At 40.0% G+C, this 5,149-nt stretch overlaps 1 protein-coding gene across 9 annotated transcripts in view; it reads right to left on the bottom strand.

The window, feature by feature from the left end:
* Window positions 1–4,802: 4,802 nt before the first annotated feature.
* The window catches only part of LOC137487611 (phosphatase and actin regulator 1), a 23,454-nt gene continuing 23,107 nt past the window's right edge, over window positions 4,803–5,149 (bottom strand). For all 9 annotated transcript variants that reach the window (XR_015478054.1, XR_015478053.1, XR_015478055.1 and 6 more), the window contains one exon: window positions 4,803–5,149. This exon is cut by the window's right edge. The gene's annotated coding sequence lies outside the window, so the exon portion shown is untranslated.

Genomic DNA, 5,149 nt, shown 5'->3' with positions numbered 1-5,149 from the left:
TTACTCTTGTATTTTTTGGATGTCATGTTTAAATTGTATATTTGTTGTTCAATAAAAAAATAAAATAAATCAATAAGTATTCTGTCGCCCTCAGCTGATTGAGGACATCTGTAACCCGCGTCAATGGTTCAGGAGGTTCAGGTTTAACGTCCTTTCGTTATGTTCGGGTTTAAAACACCCTCTGAATTAAAGTGCTGTGAATGTGTCTGATGATAAATATTGTTCTGCACACATCTGTTAATCAACCTCAGTCATGATCAAAACCAATAAATGTTTTTAAATAAATCCATGGCCAAGCTCATGAGATCCCTGATTTGGGGACTGAATAGATGAAGAGTTTAGATCAGGGGTCACTAATCTTGTTCCTGGAGGGTCGGTGTCCCTGCAGGGTTTAGCTCCAACTTGCCTCAACACACCTGCCTGGATGTTTCAAGTATACCAAGTAAGAGCTTGATTAGCTTGTTCAGGTGTGTTTGATTAGGGTTGGAGCTAAAATCTGCAGGACACCGGCCCTCCAGGAACAAGTTTGGTGACCCCTGGTTTAGATGCAAAAACCTCTGAAGTTCTCTTCTAAAGTCAGCACTGTTCTCAGCCTCCAATATATTTATGTGCAGCTATTTCTCTTTAAGGCAATGCAAGGAACCTATTTTAATGCAATGATTTACTGAACACACACACAGGATTTTGCCAAAATAGCCCAACATTTCAGATGGCATTTAGAGGTTTTTGCATCTGAACTCTTCATATGTTTATGGTTTATTAGTCTTGGACCACACTGGACTTGATGCATTCTCAGTTTGTGTGCAATGCAGATTGACTTCCATTATAATCATATTTTCTGATTAAAGCTGACAGCAGACAATCATCCAAACTGACAAAGTGCAGAATATGAGGCCTGTATGAGCTCACTTATTCCATTTGACTGATATGCCGTCATACATTGTGAAAATTATCTATAGAAGAAGTCTTTAAGATTCATTACATTTTTAATTAATCAAGTCGCAAAATTCTGACTGAGGAAAGTTGAATGAGCTGGCCAATTTGTTATTTGCCTTCAGATTTATTTTAAAACAAGATGTATAATTAAAAAAAATGTATTTAAAAATAAGTATTTTTCCATATTTATTAATTTTTTAATAATGCTAATCTCATATTGTTTATAAAACAGCATTAACTTACAATTTAAATGCAAATTGTTAATAAAGCCTTTGTAGTAAAATAGCATGCTGAGTACTTTGACAAAATTAAGATCAGAAAAGTGTGGTAATGATCAAAAATGGCAAAGATTAGTTCTTAAAATGTCACTAAAATGCATAAATAAATAGAAATATATAATATTGAACAACTGCAAAAATGTCCACTTTTTCAGTAGTCTGGCTATGAGCCTGTATAGTCGTCATGTTTAATTTCTGATCATCATTACTGATGAACTTTGACATTTTAATCTCATCTGTGGTCAATATCTGCTCATACAGCAGTAATGAAGCATTTAGAGCGGTTTAATTGCAGATCGTCCACTGTGTGGCGCTGTTTGCACAAACTAAATGTACTTGCAGGTTTCCAAATATGATGAAGGATCCAAGAAATGCTCTAAAAGCTCGAGTAACCCTCAGATCCTCCACCACCCACCCTGCTCAGAGCTGGGACTGACCCGGCGACTCTCTGCAGGCGAGTCCAGTGCTCTAACAAGGAGGATAAAGACCATGACTACTGCTGTCTTACTGAGGTCAGAGCAGTGAGGTTTACCTGGCCTCTGCTACACTAACCCTCATACGGGTCACGGCACCAATGTGACCCTGCCGGTCCTAATGCACCCAGCCTGCTCCGAGCTGGGTCTGGACATGCTTCTGGATTTAGGACATTTGGACTAGAGACTGAGAGCAGCAGATGTGTCAGTGTGTGTGCTCATCATCGGCATAATCGTGTACTTATGAAGACAACACACACACACTCAGTCGGTGTTGGTAAAGAAGGTCAGGGTTTATTGCTGGAATCGTGACGCGCGCGCTCACACACACCCTCATATAAAGTCATGCAGTTTCTACAAAGTCTTCAAAAACACACACCTCTGTTACAAAGATGATTGGGTTTCTGCGGGAGCTCCGGCTCTCCTTGTCATGTTCAGCCAGAGTGTGTGTGTGTGTGTGTGTGTGTGTGTGCGTCGACACTCAATCCAGATCAGATCAAACCTACACCTGCATCAGCCCACAAGCAGTCCTGATGTGTGTGTGTGTGTGTGTGTGTGTGTGAGATGGTCAATATGTATATGTGACAGTCAGTGTGTGTGTGTGACAGTGAGTGTGTATATGATGTTCTGTGTGTGTGTGTGAGGGTCTGAGTGTGTGATTGTCAGTGTGTGTGCATGTGTGTGACTGATTGTCGGTGTCTGTGTAATAGTGTGTGTGATTGTCAGTGTTTGTGTGTGTGTGTGTGTGTGTGTGTGTGTGTGTGTGTGCCCGTGCAAGAGCTGCTGTGTGTGTGTGTTGCAGACTCTCAGGACTGATCAACTGTACAGCAGGTAAATAGAGCATGAACACGTCATCGTTTTCCCAGAAACACACACACACACACACACACACACACACACACACACACACACACACCTCTGGAGCTGCCGCTGAGGCCAGTAATACACACTAAACTGACCCCACACACTGATCAGAGGTCAGGCAGGAGCTGAGCGAGTGTGACGCAGCAGTCCGCTTCCCGAGCAGCACAGCACCGTGTTGTCTAACAGAGTTCAGGAGGTCAACACGTCTACACTCACCACACACAGCCCGTCTCCTGAGTGTGTGTGTGTGTGTGTGTGTGTGTGTGTGTGTGTGTGTGTGTGTGTGTGTGTGTGTGTGTGTTTGCAGCAGCTCCTCCAGAAATGTGTCCACCTGTGAAAACCCTGACGTGTTCAACACCTGCAGAGCACACGCAGACATCCAGCTGAACAACACACACACCTCACAACACATCACATCAGCAGCGGAGCGGTCCCAATCAACATCAGTGTGTGCGCATATCCTAAAGTGCATGCAGAGTATGATCACAGCTTCATCATCTGGACGTCTGAGGATCAACAACCATCAGTCTGCATGTGTGTGTGTGTGTGATTAATTCAGAATTCATCCAAGTGGCCCAGATCAGCTACAGACAGAGAAGACAGCACACACACACACACACCGACTCCAGACAACACATCAGCTGTGTTTGCAGATCTAGGGTCAGTTCACACACAGCTACAGCTCTGCCATTCTCCATTCCAAACCAGCTGAGCTACTCTGAGTCAGATGCTGCTTCATTCATGAAAGAATCATTTGAGTTGATTCAGTGCTGACAGATGCTCATATGTCATTTCTAAAAGAGTCATCCGTTTTGAATGAATCATTTGAATGACTCATTATGACAGTGAATCATTGACTCACTGATTCATTCTGAAAGTCAGATGTTGCTTCATTTCTTAAGGAATCGTTTGAGTTGATGATTCAGTGTTGACAGATACTGCTTTAGTCTAAAAGAATCATCCGTTTTGAATGAATCGTTTGAATGACTCATTATAACAGTGAATCGATGACTCGATCCATTCATAAAGTCAGATGTTGCTTAATTTATGAAGGAATCATTTGAGTGGATGATTCAATGATCCATTCTGAAAGTCAGATGTAGCTTTATTCATGAATCATTTGAGTTGATTCAGTGTTGACAGATACTGCTTAATTTCTATAAGAATCATCAGTTTTGAATTAATTCAATGACTCATTATGACAGTGAATCAATGACTCAATGATCCATTCAAGAAAACAAGCACTGCTTCATTTCTAAAACAATCATTTGAGTCAATGATTCATTGATTCATTCTGAAAGTCAGGGGTTGCTTCACAGAATCATTTGAGTTGATGATTCAATGTTGACAGATACTGCTTCATTCAAAAAGAATCATCAGTTTTGAATGACTCATTATGACAGTGAATGAATGGCTCAATGATCTATTCATAGTCACACATAACTTTAAATTTCTATAGGACTCATCAGTTTTGAATGAATCGTTTGAATGACTCAATGATCCATTCTGAAAGTCATCCTCATTTCTAAAAGAATCATTTGAGTTGATTCAGTGTCGACAGATACTTCATCATTAAAAAAAGAATCATCAGTTTTGAGTAAATTGATTGAATGACTCATTATGACAGCAAATCAATGACTCAATGATCCATTCTTAGTCAGACGTTGCTTCATTTCTAAAAGAATCGTCTGAGGTGATGATTCAGTGTTGTCAGATACTGCTTCATTATTTAAGGAATCATCAGTTTTGAAGGAGTATGAATCATTATGACAGTGAATCAATGATTCAATGATCCATTCTGCGAGTCAGATGTTGCTTCAAAGAATCATTTGAAGATCTGTCGAAGATGCTTTGAAGAATGCTGAAAACCTGTAACCATTGACTCACTGTTTGTTTTTCCTACAATGGAAGTCAATGGCTACAGGTTTTCAGCATTCTTCAAAGCATCTTCTTTTGTGTTCAATGGAATATGTTTAGGTTTAAAACCACTGGAGTGAGTGTGAATGGTGAGTAAATGTTGAGTTTTGGGTGAACTGACCCTTTAATGTAACGCACAAAATCAGAATATTGCAATTCCTGCCATTTCCATTAAACAATTATATGCAGTATTCCAAAACTAGCATTAAAATATGTGGATGGAAACACAGCTAACACACACACACACACACACACACACACACACACACACACACACACTGATGTCTGATTTGTAGCGTGTGAATGACTGATAAACAACACAAACAGACAAAACTCAAAAGTAATGTAATTTAAGTTGAAATAAATGATGAACGGTGGACAAAATAAATACAGACACACGATAGAAATTAAAACATGTATAAAAACACTGCACCATTAAAACATGAGCACGGTCTGCATAACTGCACGTGACGTTACACACTATAATCATATTAAAAACCATCCTGATCTGACGGCGAGCTTCCACACACGATGGACAGAAATAACAGTAAGAACTCACTCTCAGCAGCTTCAGATGAACACAAGAATCAACTCAATCAAACGACTCTTCATGGACACAAGAGATGTCTGAATCAAACGAATCAGAATCTTATGACTCTCGAGGAACAAAGCAAAAGCATC

The sequence above is a fragment of the Danio rerio genome, chromosome 2, assembly GCF_052040795.2.
Source record: "Danio rerio strain M-AB ecotype USA chromosome 2, GRCz13ab, whole genome shotgun sequence".
NCBI classification, from domain to species: domain Eukaryota; kingdom Metazoa; phylum Chordata; class Actinopteri; order Cypriniformes; family Danionidae; genus Danio; species Danio rerio.
This window is presented reverse-complemented; position numbering and strand designations above follow the sequence as displayed.